General features: G+C 35.2%; 1 non-coding gene across 1 annotated transcript; it reads right to left on the bottom strand.

Annotated features, from left to right (window-relative positions):
* Positions 1–5,411: 5,411 nt before the first annotated feature.
* Positions 5,412–5,518, bottom strand: LOC121216554 (small nucleolar RNA R71). Its single transcript, XR_005912734.1, has one exon. It is a non-coding gene; the product is annotated as a small nucleolar RNA R71 (small nucleolar RNA).
* Between the last annotated feature and the right edge of the window lie 14,452 nt (positions 5,519–19,970).

Here is a 19,970-nt window from a genome sequence, read left to right as displayed (position 1 = left end):
AGATAGAATTACTAGTTGAGCAAATCTTCCTATTTTTTAGCACTCTGATCCAATATCGTGTATGAAGCACGCTCAAGTAATTTAGTTATATTGCGCTTTTCTTTTTTCTTTGTCTTTTATTTTTGTCTTATCTGCTTGAGGACAAGCAACGAGTTAAGTATGAAGGAGTTTGATCTACCACAATTTGTTGTGACAAATTAGACTATTTTTCGACACTTAATGAGCGTAATTTCAAGTCATTTTATGTTATTTTGTTCAATTTTCTATTTTAGTAGCTTAGACTTAATTATTAGCAACATAAGTATTTTTATGCGTTCTCTAGTGTTTCGATGACCCGTTAGGCCAACTTGGGCCTCAAGAATGACTAACGGGCTACTTGAGTGCATAAGGTGCCATTTTGGGTAAAAGAACACAAAGGACAATGCCAATGTCGTGAAACCAGCATGCAGTAGCGTGACACCAAACATCGAAGCATCTAAAGCCAAAACAGGGCCGATGTCGAGACGTGGAGAATTTGATGTCGTGGCATCACGAAGAAAACCTAGATTCGTCCAGATGCGTTTTGGCAACCATCTAAGGCGTATTTGTCCAGTTAAAACCTTAATCATTTCAAGGACGTTTTGGGCACTTAAACCTTAATTGTAGCCTATAAAAACCTCATTATAACCTCATTATAAGGGAGTCAAACAATATTTCATATTTTTTATTTTATGTTTTCTTTCATTCTTCTTTAGTTTTATTTTCGTTTTTATTATGTTTGCTTAGTCGAAATCTTTCTATTCCAATGTGAAAACGATTGCGAGCGAAGATTGTTCCAAAATTGCGGTTCTATTATATATCATTGAGCATTCTCTTTTTTCCTTATTCTCTTGTTCTATTATTTATATTTCGTTAACTTAATTAACTAACGTTTTTATGAATATTGGGATAAATTCTTGTACGTATTTTATATCTTGCATGATTCAATTATGAAACTGATTTATTAATTAAGTAATTATTTATTTGGAATTGGGTGTTTATTCAAGAGTACTTAGTATATTAGGGAGTGACGCCCCTAGTAGAATATCTAGACATGAGAAACCAAAAGGAGATCCTATTGAGTATAACTTGTGCCAAGCAATGAGATTGAAAGGGTATCTGTGCCTAGAAAGAGACTGAAAGGGTGACGTAGGTGGTAATCCTTAGTGAAGATGAGGCCGAAAAGGTATTCTTAGCTAAGGGTGGTAAATAACTCAGTTGAGGGTAGTTAGCGATTTAATTGATAATTAGGGATTTAATCAATCATAGGCCGAAACTCACATCGTCGACACTAGGAATAGGAATTTCCATAAGGTTATTTTAGGTTATTATTTTAATTAGTTTAATTAATATTTTAATTATGTATCAACACTACTGATTAGTAGTTTTTTTTGTAATTAATTTAATATGAAATTCTCCAATCCGCAATCCTTTGGGTACGATCCTCAAAATACTTTCCAAGTGTTTTGTTGTAAACAAATTATATTAAAATTTGACCCGTCTACTTATGAACACGGTTGTTTTATTCTATATCTTTTTGCTACAGTGTTTCTAGTCTAGACATTCACACGTTTGGTGGCAGTCACCCCTGTCTGGTATCAGTACTAATTTAAGTTTTGATGTTCAAGAAAATTAAGCAAAAATAAAATGTATCAATACCCTAAAGACAATATTGATATCGATACTATTTTGAGGTTCGATGTTTTCAAAAATCAAAGAAAAATTGCCCAAGTATCAATACCCTCCCCAAGGTATCGATACCTCATAGTAGGTATCAATACACTTCCTATTGTATCGATACTATAGGCTTTAACGGTCACTAAACTGAGGCATTAGATGCATAAAGTATTGATACCCCTCCAAAGGTATCAATTCATTTTGTTGTAGGATTCATTAATGCTTTGGCTTTTACCAATGAATTTATTCAATTCCTAACAAAACAATGATTGGAAATCTATTAGGGGGTATAAATGCTAGCTTCCAAAGCTTCTACAAAAACAACAGATATTACAAAAGATCAAAAGTCAAGAATGATCAAAAACTCCTATACCAACCATTTGTGCTTAAATTCTTTATATTTTTCTTGTAAACACTTTTAAGCATTTATTGTATTTTCTAAGCTCAAGTGTTTCGCATTGGGTGTGTGCTTAACTTGCAAACATTCAAATTTTGTAAGAATTGTTTTTTATTCTCTCATTTGTTTGTTCTTTTGAGAGGGTTTAAATTTTAAGATTAGGGTAGAAATCTTAAAGGATTTGTAAGGTTAAACATTATCCTCAAAGGTTGATCAAATTAGTGAATTTAAGAAAATCCTTAATGATGGAAAGCTAAGGTACTTTCACTTTGCAATCTATTCCATTATTTTCCTTGGTTGATTCTGGTTCTACACATTCGTATATTTGGATGTGACTGTAATTAGTTCCTTTGGAGATAGTGTCGTTGTGAATAAAGTTTATCTTCGATGGCCTCTTATAATACAATGGCACATTTTCTCTGTGGATCTCATAGAATTACCATTTTATGGTTTTGATTTTATTTTAGGTATGGACTGGTTGACTGAACATAAGGATAAGGTAGAATTTGAGATGAAGCGAATTACTTTGAAGAATAGTGATGGGTTGGAAATTTTTGTAGTTGGTGAGAGACCGGGATTTTTGTTTAATATAGTTTCGGCAATGAAGGCTAAAAAGATTATAGGGAAAGGTTGTGAAGCTTACTTAGCCTATGTAATGAATTCGGTTAGTAAGGAGTTGAGGGTTCAGGATATTCGCACTGTTAAGGATTTTTTTGATGTGTTTCCTGAAGAGTTGTTTGGTTTTCTGTCGGATCGTGAATTGAGCTCTATCTTGGTACTGCTGGAAACACGGAAATATACACATTTTTACATACCCTTTTTAACTTAAAATCATACCGTTTCGATAAAATTATTGTCGAAAAATAATTAATTTTTACAAAATAATTAAAGTGCACTTAAAATATGAACATGTTTAATTTTAGTTAATTTTATAATTAATTTTGATGAATTTCGGTTATTTTCGACAGATTTGCACAAAGGGCGAAAATTTGCTCGGCAGACACTGCTAGAAGCACAAAACTGAGACTCAATTTGAAATATCGAGGTGAACTTTCTGCCTAAGACGATCCAAAATTATATGCATTAATTCATAATATAATTAATTTTAATATATATCCAATTTAATTTGGGTTAATAAATTATTATTAATTAATTATGAAAAAGTGGAACAGTTGAACTGAACCGAGTTAACCAAACTGACCAAGAAATGGACAGCCCAAAAACTGTCCAAAGAGCGGAACCAAATTAGCTTATTAGCTTATTATTTAAGCTTGCAAAGAGGCCCTTGAAGACTTGTTCAAGTTGCATTCAAACCCCTCCACATTTGGTGGCTTTATATATTTGCCCTAAGCCTAAATTAGCAAAGTTGAAACTATCAACCTTGTCACATGTGTGGCCGGCCAAGGGAGGGCTCTTTGGCTGATAATTTTAGCTATTTTTAGCAGACCTCCTCAGCTATAAAAACCCCCTTAGGCTGGTCATTTTAGAAACACACCTCAAGCATCCACATCTTTCCTCTCTTCTCTCCGCTTTCTCTCTTCTTTTCCATTCCAAAATTCCCTTGCTCTCTTGCCCATTTCTCCTCTTGGGAAAGGGGCATTCATCAACTATTTGGAGCAGCAATTAAGTATTCACAGCAGCCTTGGTTGATGAGGACAATGGAAAAGGAAGAACGGAGCAACTAGTCAAGCAACGGAAAAACACCGGATTTGATTCTTATTCCCTATCTCTTTAATTTTTGTTGTTGTTAAGTTGAACATATCTATGAATATTTATGTTGTTGTTAAGCCGATTGCATTTCATTTGTTAAAATTATTGAAATTGTGTTTATGTTGTTATAGGCCTCGGTAAGATGCTTGATTAAGTAAAATCATGACTAAGTTATTATTGCATTACAATTGTTAGGTAACTAATGAATTAATTATTTAAACGGATTGAAATTGTAATTAATGGACACATTACTTAATTAGTGCATGTTTAATCATCTAAGGTAGCTAAGGGTTAGATTAGCAACGGTACCTGAAGACACGTTTGTCTTGCATAACATGCAAGATTATTGTGATTAAACTGTTTCAAGGTAAGGATACTTTGTTACCTCACATAGTCTTTTATGTGCTTATTAAATCGAGTCAATTGTTTGAATTGACATAGGGATATGTACAAGAGATTATTTCGATTTAATAAGTATGTATGTGAAATAACATATTTGCCTATTAACATTTTTTTAATCGGTTGAATTGACATAGGGATATAGTCAAGAGATAAATGGATTTTGGTATGTGAGTATGTTCATAAGTTAGCAAATTACCGAGTTGCCGTGAACTTATTCGTAACAATATAAAATGATTTTAATAATTCTAAGTTAAGAAATGTAATTAATCTAACACAATTATGTCATCTTGATTAAAATCGTATTTTGAAATCGTGCATTTGAGATTTATTTATTAAGCTCACTTAGTTTAAAATCTTAGTTTTTAATCACCCTCTTCAAACAAAATATTTTTCTTCACTAGAGTGTTTTAAATAGCATCCATAAATAATTATTTTCATAGTCCCTGTGGGTACGATAACTCGACATTTACTTGTCACTTTATTACTTGTTGCGATTGTGTACACTTGCACATTTCTGCCGTTCCACGTTTTTGGCGCCGTTGCCGGGGACTGTGTTTTAAAAAAATTCATTATTTGTGAAGTTGTTAGTTTTGCATTTTTGTTTATTTTTCTATTCAAATTTTAACTTAGTTAATTTTTCTGTGATTATTTCAGGTGTTTATGAGTATTGATCGAATCATTGATTTACTCCCTATAGACCCTGAGATTGAACGAACTTTTCGACAGCGAAGAAGAAAAGCAAGTTAGAGAAGGACTGAAGAGATGAACTTCGAAAATTCGAATCAAGGAAACGGAGCAAACCTTGCTCAAAATCCTATCCTTATTGCTGATGATAGGGATAGAGCTTTAAGACAGTATGTTGTGCTAGTATTTCACGATCTTAATCCGGGTATTAGGAGACCTGAAATTGAGGCACAACAGTTCAAGTTGAAGCCAGTCATGTTCCAGATGCTTCAGACAGTGGGTCAATTCAATGGAATGCCTACCAAAGATCCTCACCTACACTTAAGACTGTTTATGGAGGTGAGCGATTCTTTCAAGTTAGTCGGAGTACCCGAAGATGCATTACAACTGAATTTGTTCCCATATTCACTAAGGGATAGAGCTCGAGCTTGGTTAAACTTATTACCACCAAACTTAATTTCAACAAGGCAAGAGTTAAGCAGAAAAATTCCTTATGAAGTATTTGCCGCCTTGCAAGAATCCTAAGTTAAGGAACGAGATCACTGCTTTCCAACAAACGGATGATGAGTCATTGTATGAGGCATGGGAAATGTACAAAGAATTATTACGAAAGTGCCCTCATCACGGAATCCCACATTGCATACAACTTGAGACATTTTAAAATGGTCTCAATGCTCACACGAGGATGGTAGTGGACGCTTCTGCTAATGGTGCTCTCCTTTCTAAGTCTTATAATGAGGATTATGAAATCATTGAGAGGATTGCCAGCAACAATTATCACTAGCCAACCAATAGAGCAGCATCAAGAAGACGAGTCGCTGGAATACATGAAGTAGACACTCTTACTTCACTCGCATCTCAAGTATCATCAATATCCTCAATGTTAAAAAATCTTACTACTAATTGGTGTAATAGTTTTGCAACACAACCATTGAATCAATTTGAAAATGTAGCTTGTGTTTATTGTGGGGAAGGAAATTTGTTCAAAGAATGTCCATCGAACCCAGAATATGTGTATTACATGGCTAACCAGAACCAAAATCGAGGAAGGCAAGGGCTGCAATCCAATTTCTATAACCCATCATGGCGAAACCACTCAAATTTTTCCTGGAGTAACCAAGGGGCAGGAACCAGTAACAATTATATCTAACCTAGATCGACCCAGCCACCTAGTTTTTCCCAACAAGCTCAGAAACCAACCGAAGTTAAACCATCCAATAGCCTAGAGAATCTATTGAAGGCATACATGGCTAAAAATGATGCCTCTCTAAGGAATTTGGAGAATCAAGTGGGCCAGCTTGCAACTGAACTTAGAAACCGACCACAAGGTGCTTTACCTAGTGATATGAAGAATCTGAGGAATCTAGGGAAGGAGCACTGTAAAGCGTTAACATTGAGGAGTAGAAAGACTTTAGAGCCCAATTTCGTCGAAGTTGAAAAGGAGCCAACTGACGCTCATGACTCAAAAGAAGTTCAACCGAGTGTTAAAATTCCAGTTTCATCAGAAATTGAATCTGCAAAATCTGACAAGGTAACTTCTGAACCAGCTAATTCTGATCAAATAATAACTCTGTTACATGTAGAATTGCCACAAAAAATAAATCAACCAGTTCCAGTAATGAAACCTCCACCACCCTACCCTCAAAGACTTCAGAAGCAGAAGCAGGAAATTCAATTCAAGAAGTTCCTAGACGTACTCAAGCAACTTCATATCAACATCTTGTTGGTTGAAGCACTTGAAAAAATGCCGAACTATGTCAAATTCATGAAGGATATCTTGTCTAAAAAAAAGGCTTGGAGAATTTGATACGGTAGCCCTAACGAAGGAAGCAGTGCATATCTTCAAGACAAGCTACACCCAAAATTGAAGGATCCTGGATGTTTTATCATAACTTGCAAAATTGGAGTAACATATTGTGGTAAGGCATTATGTGACATGGGTGCGAGTATCAACTTACTGCCCATGTCAATATTTAGAAAGTTGGAGATAGGTGAAGTTACTACTACGATTAAACTTTAATTAGCAGATCGATCCTTAGCACATCCAGAAGGAAAAATTGAGGATGTATTGGTACGTATAGACAAATTTATCTTTCCTGCTGACTTTGTGGTTCTAGACATTGAAGCAGATAACGAGGTGCCAATCATATTAGTAAGACCATTCTTAGCAATCGGAAGGACCCTTATTGATGTGCAGAAAGGCAAGCTTACTATGCATGTTCAGGATGATCAGGTAACATTTAACTTTTTTAAGTCCATGCGATTTCCTGACACAATTATGATTATTCTACAGTGTCTGATTTAGAGGATTTAATCATGGAGAAGGAACTCAATTATGTTGAAGACCCATTGGAACATATTTTGACATTAGATCCTCCAAATGATGAAGAAGAGGATGAATACATATCTTTGTTAGAAGCTAATCAAAGGGGATTTAATCCGCAATCCCGCTTTGAATCTTTGGAGTTAGAAAAAAGGGATTATGCCCAACCAAAAGCGTCAATCGAGGAGCCACCTAAATTAGAACTGAAGGTACTTCCCTCACATTTGAAATATGTTTATTTAGGTAACTCTTCTACTCTGCATGTGATTGTTTTAGCAGAATTAACTACTGAGCAATAAGAGAAACGCATCTTGGTGTTGAAATAATTCAAGAAGTCTATCAGATAGACCATAGCTAATATTCGCGAAATTAGTCAATCTGTTTGCATGCACAAGGTTATCTTAGAATATGGAAAAAGAGGGACGATTGATGACATCGAAGACTGAACCCGATCATGAAGGACGTAGTCAAGAAAGAAATCATCAAGTGGTTAGATGCGGGTATAATTTACCCCATCTCAGATAGTTCATGGGTAACTCCAATCCAGTGTGTGCCAAAGAAAGGAGGTATGACGGTTTTTGAAAAGGAGAATAACGAGTTGATACCGACTAGAACGGTTACGGGATGGAGAATTTGCATCAATTACCGGAAGATGAATAAGGCAACTAGGAAAGATCACTTTCCTTTGCCGTTGTTGGACCAGATACTGGATAAACTCGCAGGGCAAGACTATTACTATTTTCTTGATGGATACTCAGGGTATAATTAGATTACAGTAGCACCGGAAGATCAGCACAAGAAAACATTCACCTACCTGTACGGTACATTTGCATTTAGGCGCATGCAATTTGGTTTATGTAATGCATCTCTACATTTCAAAGATGTAAGATGTCTATTTTTACTGACATGGTTGAGAAATATTTGAAAGTTTTTATGGATGATTTTTCAGTATTCAGAGATACATATGATGATTGCCTAGCCAATCTAGCCAAGGTGCTAAGGCGGTGCGAAGAAACAAACCTTGTGCTTAACTGGGAAAAGTGCCATATCATGGTACGAGAATGTATTGTTTTAGGGCATCGGATAACAAGACATGGAATCGAGGTAGATAAAGCAAAGGTAGATGTTATTGAGAAACTCCCACTTCCAATATCTGTAAAGTGTGTTAGGAGCTTTTTGGGCCACGCCGGTTTCTATCGAAGATTCATCAAGGACTTCTCCAAAGTTGCTAAACCCTTATGCAAATTATTGGAGAAGGAAATGACATTTAAATTTGATGAGGGGTGTTTAAGAGCTTTCAATGATTTAAAGAATCGGTTAGTCTTGGCACCCATAATAGTCACACCAAACTGGGATTTGTCATTTGAATTGATGTGTGACGCAAGTGACTTTGCGGTCGGACCTGTCATAGGTCAGCGAAGGAAAAAAAGTTTTTCATCCCATCTACTATACGAGTCGGACTATAACAGGAGCTCAATTGAATTACATGGTAACAGAAAAAGAGTTACTTACTATTGTGTTTGCTTTTGACAAGTTTCGATCTTATCTTGTAGGAACCAAAGTGACTGTTTATATGGACCACTCGGTAATTAAGCATTTACTGGCCAAGAAAGACGCTAAGCCGAGACTGACCCGATGGGTACTTCTACTTCAAGAGTTCGATCTAGAAATTCAAGATCGAAAGGGAGTGGAAAACCAAGTAGCAGATCATTTGTCCAGATTGGAGCCGCAATAAGGGAACTCTCCTCTTATACCAATTCGAGAGATGTTTCTAGATGAACACATACTAAAGGTAAATCATGTTCATAATACCCCTTGGTTTGCTGATATTGCTAACTTTTTACTAAAGGTAAATCATGTTCTTAATACCCCTTGGTTTGCTGATATTGCTAACTTTTTAGCTTGTGGTTTATGTCGATTGATAAAACGTATCATCAAAAGAAAAGGTTTCTTCACGATGTGAAGTACTAATTCTGGGAAGAACCATATTTGTTTAGAAAGTGTGCAGATCAAATGATCAGGAGATGCATGGCAGAAGATGAAGTACATAAGATTTTATACCATTGTCACTCAGCACCGAGTAGGGGACACTTCGGAGGTACATGTACTGCAGCCAAGGTATTGCAAACCAGATTCTTTTGGCCAACACTATTCAAAGATGCATATGCTTACATAAAGATTTGTGATCAATGTCAAAGGGTCAGAAATGTCACCAACAGAAATGAGATGCCTCGAACAAACATCATTAAGGTAGAATTATTCGATGTTCGAGGTATTAACTTTCTCGGTCCTTTCCCTCCGTATTTTGGTCACAAGTACATATTAGTAGTAGTAGTAGTAGACTATGTGTCTAAGCTGGTTGAGGCAGAGGCATATCTGACAAACGTTTCTAAGGTTGTAATAAAGTTTTTGCAAAAACATGTGTTCACAAGGTTTGGAACCCCAAGAGCCATCATCAATCATGAAGGGTCCCATTTTGTGAACAAGTGGTTAAAATGGGTATTAGATAAACATGGAGTGAAACACAAGGTTGCTACAGCTTACCATCCGCAGAAGAATGGGTAAGTTGAACTGGCAAACAAGGAGATCAAAGGTATACTTGAGAAGGTAGTTTGCTCGAACCGACGAGATTGGTCCAAAAGACTGGATGATGTTTTATGGGCTTATAGGACAGTATACAAGACACCTTTAGAGCTGTCACCCTATAGGTTAGTCTTTAGGAAAGCCTGCCATCTACACTTGGAGTTAGAACACAAAGCTTACTAGGCTCTCCAACGACTCAACTTGAATCTTAAAAGTGCCAAAGAGAAACGGATGCTTCAACTTAACGAGTTAGAAGAATTTAAAATGTCTTCATACGAGAATGCCAAATTACTTAAGGAGAGACTCAAGAAATGGCATGACAAGTACATTCGAGTTCGAGAATTTGAAGCAGGTCAGCAAGTCTTGTTATTCAATTCCAAATTAAGGTTCTTTCCAGGTAAGTTAAAATCAAGTTGGTCTGGTCCATTTATGATTCATCGAGTCTATCCATATGAAGTTTTTGAACTTCAAGGTAAAGGAGGTAATTTTCGAGTTAATGCTCAATGCTTGAAACATTACCAGGGAGATAAAATTGAACAGAGTCAAATCTTGTTCATTTTATCAAATATTTAATTTTTCTTGTTCTTCTGTTTGAATAAATGATTTAGGGTATATTTTTAGGATTAGTATGTTTAAATAAATTCTGTCTAGGAGATTGGAACTTAAGAGGGACCACTTGTGACCTCTCCAATCTTTCTCGGGAATTGATTTTAACATAATTTCTCAAGAAATTATTCCCTAAATGACAAAATAAATTTTTATTTTTTCAAATAAAAGGGTCAATTTTGATCCAAGTTTTATGTTGCAACTCAATTTTGAATTTTCATTAAGTCTAGGAACTTAATTGAATTATTTTTAAAAATTTTGGTTGCTCTTTTTGTAAATATTAAGAATTAGATGCCTCTTTTTGTAAATATTTTCAAAAAGCATCTAGAATAAATTTTTTAGTTCAATAAAAAAAAGAAAAAAGAAAAGATGATAATTATTAATATATAATTATATCCATTATAATATATATTAATTATTATCAGCTTTATTTAGAGATGAGATTAGTTTTAATTTAATCATATTTTATTCGATAAGATTTTTTCTTAATAAATTAATAGCAAACAATAATTTAATATGCAGTATATTAATTATTAATTGTTATTTACTTTGAGTAGAATTAGAACTTAAAATTTTTAAGAATTCTACTCTAGCTCCTACTCCTTTCACTATAAATTCCATCCATCTATTTTTTTTTCATTCATACACCATTCCCTCCAAAAACACCAAAACCCTTAAGTGCCAAAACCTCCTAACAATTCCCTAGTCACAGCATCGCCCAGCTGATCGGACAATAGCACCTCACGCGAGCCCACACCAGTCCTGCTCAACGATCCGCACACTGCTCACATCCATCCCTTGCTGCGTGCTACTGCCTTGCATACGAGCGGCACATCACCCTTTCACCCATCCTTAGCCAAAAACCCCTCAATTTTTTTTTAATTTGCCATCTTTTGATTCAAAATTATTTTTCTTAAGAGCTCTTAATATTTACAAAAAAGGTGTTAAGACCAATTTTTCTCCTAAATTTTAATTTAATTATCTAAAATTTCAATTTATTGAATTATTAATATTTTATATTAATTAATTTTTTTATAAAATAATTGTTACCATCTTATGATCAGGTTAATCATGCCTCGCAAGAGAACTCGTGCATCTGCCCAAACTGACAAATCAGAAAAAAGTTCCATTGTGAAGAAGCCAAAGCAAGATACGAGAGTATCTTCAAGAATAAATAGATGCATCCAGAGAAAGGTTTCACATTGAAAGAAAGCAACTATATTGGTTTTATGGCGCGTATTCGTCAGGTTGCTGAAACTCTCAATTGGGAGTTGTTTTGTGAGAAGAGACCTAGTGTGGATGAGGAGTTAGTGCGTGAATTCTATGCGAATTTAACCTCAAGTGAGTTGACGAAAGTTCCAGTTCGCGGAATCAAGGTACCAATAACTTCAAATGCTATTAATGAGTTCTTTGAATTGCCTAATTTCAAAAACAATGAATATTCCTCCTTGATAAGCAATATAGAGCCTAAAAATTGTAAGAAATTCTTGAGGAACTTACAGTTCTAGGTTCTAAGTGGACTGTGTCAAAGCAAGGAATCCACACTTACCAAAGAGAATATTTGACAACAATGATGGAGCAAAGGATGAGTCGAATTCGGAAGGAGCTGCAAATAAATAAAGGAGGGATCTCGACTTTATTTTATTTATGTTCTTAGGCTATTTTAGGATAAACTTAATTAAGAATTTTTGCATAATAAAACAACAGATGAAAATCATTAATAAAATTGAACAAGTCACGAAGTATAAAGTCTGGCAATAGATATATACATGTCTAGGATTGGATTTAGAAAGAGCTTGGTACTTAAGCAGTCAAATTGACTCACCTCCTCTTTTCTAGAATCCTACTTGGTGTATAGTATCTATTCACTTTAAACAACAAGGACATTGTTCATTTTAAGTAGAGGGACCGAAAAATTGAAATTATTTCTACTCAAAATAAATAGTTCTTTTAATTATAATTAGGATATATTTTGTTCAATAATTTGAAATTTTGTTAAGTATGTTAAACTTCGTATAAATAAAGTTCTATTATTTCAATAAATTGTTATGTTAGTTGAATAATTATATAAATATATTTTTAATAAAGCATACAAATTGTACCATAAAATTTTTAGTTCCTTAAGAAAGGTAGGCATGCATGAAAGTTTAAGTCTCTAGAATTGACTTAGTTTTTTCTTGAGGAGAAATCCTAGGAAGCATGGAATGTTGAAAATGATTTAGGCAACTCTTGTTTGGACCGTTTGAGCCTTTCAATCCAACCTTGATGAATTTTATCCTTTGAAACCCAACTTTGAGACTATATGACCTAATTTTATTTGAACCCTTACAATATTTAGCCATCACTTCTCTCTTAATTATCTTTAAATTGTCCCAAACACTAGACTCAGTACTATTCAAAATATTCTTTGAAAATAAGTTTGGGGGAGTTGAAAGAAGTATCAAATGCTCTAAAAATTGTAGAACATGCAGTAAAATGCTAAAAAAAAGAACGTGTACTTGAAAGAAAATAGATGTACAAAGGAGCATGTGAAAGTAAAGCAAGTTGGTGTATTGAGGGAAATTATTCCAAAAGTCCGATTGAAGCTATGTCTAGGGTTTAAAAGCCTAAAATTATCTATCTTTTAACTACCTCTAGCCTAGCTACATTATAACCTTTTTAAAAACCTATTGATTCAAGTTTTCTATGCTACCTACATTAGTGGAGAGAAATTGCTATGTTCAACATATGAAGGCATAAGTTAAACTTAATGATTGCAGCTTAATCTTGAATAAGGAAATAAAATCAAATTTGTAAGGGTTAACATGTCTTGTTAAGGAAGCATTTATCTAATTGTGCTATAATAATAGTTGTTGAGATAAATTTGAACGATATGTATACTTAAGTAGCATAACTATCAAATTTCTTGTTTTTGAGCATAAGTATATTAAATTCATAATTCTGAGAAGAATGCTATTCTGAAGGAATTTTTCAAAGGTGCTTTCTGAGTAATTCTTTTTAATTTGTGCATTACTCGGGATAAGCAATAAATTAAGTTTGAGGGTGTTGAAACACGGAAATTTACACATTTTTACATACCTTTTTTATCTTAAAATCAGACCATTTTGATAAAATTCTTGTTGAAAAAATAATTAATACAAAATAATTAAAGTGAACTTAAAATATGAACATGTTGAGTTTTATTTAATTTTATAATTAATTTTGATGAACTTTGGTTATTTTCAACAAATTTGCACAAAGGGCGAAAAATGGCTCGGCAGACACTACTATAAGCAAAAAACTGAGAAGTAATTTGAAGTATCAAGGCAAACTTTCAGCCTAAGACGGTCCAAAATTATATGTATTAATTCATAATATAATTAATTTTAATTTATATCCAATTTAATTTGGGTTAATAAATTATTATTAATTAATAATGAAAAAGTGGTCCAGTTGAACTGAACCGAGTGAACCGAATCGACCAAGAAATGGACAGCCCAAAAACCGTCCCAAGAGCTGACCCAAATCAGCTTATTAGTTGATTATTTAAGCTTGCAAAGAGGCCCTTTAAGACTTATTCAAGTTGCATTCAAACCCCTCTACAATTGGTGGCTTTATAGATTTGCCCCAAGCAAACTATCAACATTGCCACAAGTGTGGCCAGCCAAGGGAGGGCTCTTTGGCTGATAACTTTAGCTATTTTTAGCAGCCCTCCTCAGCTATAAAAACACCCTAAGGCTAGTCATTTTAGAAACACACCTCAAGCATTCACATCTTTCCTCTCTTCTCTCCGCTTTCTCTCTTCTTTTCCATTCCAAATTTCCCTTACTCTCTTGCCAATTTCTCCTCTTGGGGAAGGGGCATTCATCAGCTATTTGGAGTAGAAATTAAGTGTTCATAGCAGCCTTGGTCAACGAGGACAACGGAGAAGGAAGAACGGAGCAACTAGTCAAGCCACGAAAAAACACCGAATTTGATTCTTGTTCCCTATCTCTTTAATTTTTGTTGTTGTTATGTTGAACATATATATGAATATTTATGTTTTTGGAATGGTTAATTTAATCAATTTAGCTTGAATTTAATTTGTGTTAGTTTGATTGCATTTCGTTTGTTAAAATTATTGAAATTGTGTTTATGTTGTTATAGGCCCCGGTAAGATGATTGATTAAGTAAAATCATGACTAAGTTATTCTTGCATTACAATTTTTAGGTAACTAATGAATTAATTATTTAAGTGGAATTTGAAATTGTAATTAATGGACACAGTACTTAATTAGTGCATGTTTAATCATCTAAGGTAGCTGAGGGTTAGATTAGCAACGGTATCTGACGATACGTTTGCCTTGCATAACTTGCAAGATTATTGTGATTAAACTGTTTCAAGGTAAGGATACTTTGTTACCTCACATAGTCTTTTATGTGCTTATTAAATTGAGTTAATTGTTTGAATCGACATAGGGATATGTACAAGAGATTATTTCGATTTAATAAGTATGTATGTGCAATAACATATTTGTCTATTAAGATTTGTTTAATCTGTTGAATTAACATAGGGATATAGTCAAGAGATAAATGGATTTTGGTAACTGAGTATGTTCATAAGTTAGCAAATTACCGAGTTGTCATGAACTTATTCATAACAATATAAACATGATTTTAATAATTCTAAGTTAAGAAATGTAATTAATCTAACACAATTATGTCATCTTGATTGAAATCGTATTTTGAAATCGTGCATTTCAGATTTATTTATTTATTTAGTTCACTTAGTTTAAAATCTTAGTTTTTAATCACCCTCTTCAAACAAAATATTTTTTTTTCACCAAAGTGTTTTAAATAGCATTCATAAATAATTCTTTTCACAGTCCATGTGGGTACGATAACTCGACATTTACTTTTCACTTTATTACTTGTTGTAATTGTGTACACTTTCACATCTCTGTCGTTCCAACTGCACTGGTGCCTATTGTGCCTTATATCATGGCACAAAAGGTGTAACAGCCCAAAATTGACCCTAGTCGGGAAGTGGTTTCGGGACCACAAAACCGAGTTACAAGAAAATTTATTTTTTTTAATTTTAATTGCATAGATTAAAATGTGGTAGTGTATGTGTGGAAATAATAAAGGTCTAAAATTAGCCTTAGGAATGTGGATTTTCATGAAAGGACTTAGTTGAGAAATTTAGAAAAGATGATAGATAAATTGAAAGGATTAAATAATAACAAGGTGAGAAAGTTTGGGTTTGCATGTCAAGGTGCCCAATTCTTGATAGGTGGCCGGCCAAGCATGGTTCCATTCCTCCAAGTTTATGTTGTTTATTATTTAATATTGGTAAGTGGATTGGAAAATAAAAGAAGTGAATTAAAAAGAAAAAAAAAGGATGAATAAAATAAGGGAGGAAGAAGGAGTGTTCATCCTTTTCCTTACCACAATAGCCGTACCTAAAGAAAGAAAAAAGAAGAAAGTGAAGCTAAGGCATTTGGTCATCTTCAAGTTGATTAAGAAGCTCTTGAATATTCGGTGCCTAGGGGAAAAGTTTCTAAGAGGTTTGGCCATGCATGTAACTAGAATGAGGTATGTATTGAATGATTCTTGAAAATCTATGCATGTTTGAGATGGTTAGTTTAAATTCTACTCATCCTATAGATTAGACTTAGGATTTTGAGGTTGAAATTCGGCCAAGAAGCTTGAAACTCTTAGTAGATGTGTAATGTCATTAAAATGGATAGTAATGTAGGATATGGTGAGTGGTTAATTGCTTTTAACTTGAAGGTTGAGGTTAAAATGGGTTAAGTGATTGCCGAATCTAATTTAGGGGTGGAGGATTGTGTTCATGTTATATTGGATAGGTAGAGGTTGTAATGAGGTTGAAATTGTTGAATTGTTAGCTTGGTAACTAATGAAGTAATCGGCCATATGGGGTAAAAATGGGATGTTCATTTTAGTTGTTGTTTCATTTTTGTGAGAAATGGGTCAAGTATTCATGGGATGAAATTGTGTGACTAGATAAATTAAAGGTAATAATATAGTTGATGAATAGATATAGAAATACATATTCGGCCATCACTTAGGAGCTTATGTGATGTTGAGTTAAGCTTTGCATATTCAGCTATATATATATATATATACATATATATGTAAGTCCATTCATGATACTACCTTAGGACTATATATATAACCGACAAAAGAATGGGAAAAACTAGCAAGGGTGAAGGCCGAATGAGCTATAGGTGGTGTGGATGACTTTTATACATGTGGGTGTGTGTGTATGCCATTTAGTTGGTGACATTCGACATTTCTTAATTAACATTAGAAATGAGTGAATGAAATCGGCATGTGTGTTTGTGAAAATGCCGAATGTGAATTTGGATAATATTGAGTAATGTATGTGCTTTAAAATGATGGAATTGAGTGGATGCTTTAAATGTGTTATGAACAATTATAAGTTAAACTAAGAGTTGCTAAATTACCATTGTCATTGCCGAATATACAAACATACATATGCATGTGTAATTGAAGAATGAATGTTTAGCAAGATGGTTAAACTAGTTAAATTATTGATTTAGCCCAAGGAGTTAAAGGAGGTGAATCGAGCAAAGGCAAAGAAAAGGTTATCGAGTAGCCGAGTTGGAACAGTCTTACCCAACACGAGGTAAGTCATTAAGCATGTAGTTGGTATTATTTCAAATGGTCATAATGTTTATGTATTGATGCTGAATGGAATGAATAAATATACATATATATATATGTATGTACGTATGTGATGATGAAATTGTTGAATGAAAGAAAAGAGGTAAGATGTACTGAGTTGTTGATCTCGGCACTAAACGTGCGGGATAACCATTTATGACCATGAGATTGGCGCTAAGTGCGCGGGATTAAATTGTACAGCACTAAGTGTGCGGTTTGACTATGTTGCACTAAGTGTGCGAAATGAATATGATGCACTAAGTGTGCGAATTGACCATGCGGCACTAAGTGTGCGAGTTTGACTATGTAGCACTAAGTGTGCGATTTGATTACGTAGCACTAAGTGTGCGAGTTGATTATATAGCACTGAGTGTGCGGGCTCAATATACATTCGTGAATCATTATGGACACTATGTGTGCGACACTATTGAGTCGATCGCGGACAGCGGATCGGGTAAGTGTCTTGAGTACATGGCTAATATGCGCTATGCTTATACTTGGTGTTGAGCTCGGTAAGTTGAACCTATGTGATAACTATACTTGAAGTCACGTACATAAAATTTATCGTAGGATGGGTGAAAGGCCGTTTTGTTGTTTGATTGTAACGAAAATAAATTGATTTATGAAAATGCTTCAATGTCCTATTGATGAGTATATGGATTGTGAATGCATGAATTGATATGAAATTGAATCGATAGGTTGGAGGAACTATGGTATGGTTCGGTATGGATGGAGTAAATTGTCTCGTTCCATTTTGTTTCCTCTTGTGATAATGTTATTGATGGATGGTAGTGCATTGCTTATGACTTACTGAGTTATAAACTCACTCGGTGTTTCCTTGTCACCCATTATAGGTTGCTTGGACTCATCTATTTTTGCGGGGTCAGGCCGTCATCGAAGTCATCACACCGGATAGCAAGTTTTGGTACTTTCTTCTTAGTTGGCTTAGAAGAACATTTTGGCATGTATAAGCTAGTACGTTGTGTTTGAATTATGGCATGTAAACTTTAAGCCATGCGAAAATGGCACGAATGTTCGATTGAGTTGGATCAAGGGTAGGCATGAAATGGACCTAGTTACTTTCGTAACAGATGCTGGCAGCAGCAGTGTCATGAGATTGAAAAATCACTAACAATAGTAGAAGTGGAATTAATTGATGAATAAATTATGTAATCGAAGCTCGATGAGTCTGTTTTCATGAGGAAGTAACGAAAAGATCATATGGGCAGTATATTAAGAGATAATCAGATTTTTGTGGGACAGGGCCAGAACGGTTTCTGGATTCCCTGCTCCGACTTTGGAAATTCATTATAAATTAACCAGAGATAATTAGGGGTCGTACCATATATGTACAGATTCCTCTCTGAGTCTAGTTTTCATAGAAACAAACGGCATCAGTATTGAAGCCCTGTGAAGGGAGATATCCAAGTCGTAATGGGCAAAGGTCAGTGTAGTCGACCCCTGCAACTTGGGAGACTTTTACTAATAAACTGTACTAATTGGCCCGACCAAAAATTCTAGAAAAAAATACATAGACGGACACATGAGTCTAGTTTCTGGGAAAAATTACGAAACTGATTTTCGAGTTACGAAACTCAAGATATGATTTTTAAAACGACTAGTACACAGATTGGGCAGTGTCTGGAAAATAAATTTTGTAAGGGGTTAAAGTCAGTTAACACCTCGTGTTCGACTCCGGTGTCGGTTTCGGGTTCGGGGTGTTACATTTTATTGGTATCAGAGCTATGGTTTAGTCGGTTCTAGGACTACCATAGCGCGTACGAGTTTAGCTATACATGCCGAATGTTAATGTTTAAATGTGTGATGACTTCCGACGGTTGAAATGTTTTGTTTTGATTAGTAAATGGACCCTGGTGAAGAAAGAACCCTAGCGGATGACGTTGAGAGCGTAGCGGCTGCTCCTGTACAAGGGACGCCGCCTGTTGAACCTCAGTCATCTGCGAATAATCAAGGTGAGGGGGCTAAACAAGCCTTCTTTACCATGATGAATGAGTGGGTCGCGCAATATGCCCGAACCAACCCGGCTGTCCAACAATTCCCAAATTTGAATAATCCACCCCAAGAGCCTGTAATGCCATCAGTCGCTGATCCTGTGAGGCTGAGTAAGCCACCTGTAGACTTGATTAGGAAGCGTGGGGCCGAGGAGTTCAAGGCCATAGTAACTGATGATGCCGAAAGGGCCGAGTTCTGGCTTGATAACACCATTCGGGTGTTCGATGAATTGTCATGCACACCCGATGAATGTCTAAAATGTGATGTATCTTTGTTGCGAGACTCAGCCTACTATTGGTGGAGGACCTTGATTTCCATAGTCCCGAACGAGTGAGTAACTTGGGACTTCTTTCAAACGGAATTCCGGAAGAAATTTATTAGCCAACGGTTCATTGATCAGAAGCGTAAGGAGTTCTTGGAACTCAAGCAAGGCCGTATGACTGTATCTGAATACGAACATGAATTCGTAAGACTTAGTAGGTATGCCCGGGAGTGTGTAGCTGATGAGGTTGCTATGTGCAAAAGATTCGAGGAAGGATTGAATGAAGATTTAAAGCTACTAATGGGTATTTTGGAAATAAAAGAATTCGTAACACTAGTCGAACGAGCCTGCAAGGCAGAAGAACTTGGAAAGGAGAAGAGGAAGGCTAAATTTGAAGCTAGAGATTATCGTAAAAGATCGACGGGTAAAGCTCCGTTCTCAGCTGTAAAGAAGTTCAGGGAGGACATTAATAAGTCGAGGGCGACTGCGGGAATTTCCATCAGGGCAAGACCATCGATGGGCTCCCGAGCTACTTCGGTAGCTAGTGTGGGCAATAATCGTCACGAGAAACCTGAATGTCCCCAATGTGGAAGACGACACCTAGGTGAATGTTGGGGCAAGTCTAC

Source organism: Gossypium hirsutum, chromosome D04 (genome assembly GCF_007990345.1).
Source record: "Gossypium hirsutum isolate 1008001.06 chromosome D04, Gossypium_hirsutum_v2.1, whole genome shotgun sequence".
Taxonomy (NCBI): Eukaryota; Viridiplantae; Streptophyta; class Magnoliopsida; order Malvales; family Malvaceae; genus Gossypium; species Gossypium hirsutum.
Note: the sequence above shows the minus strand (reverse complement) of the source record. Positions and strands in the feature narration are given on the sequence as shown.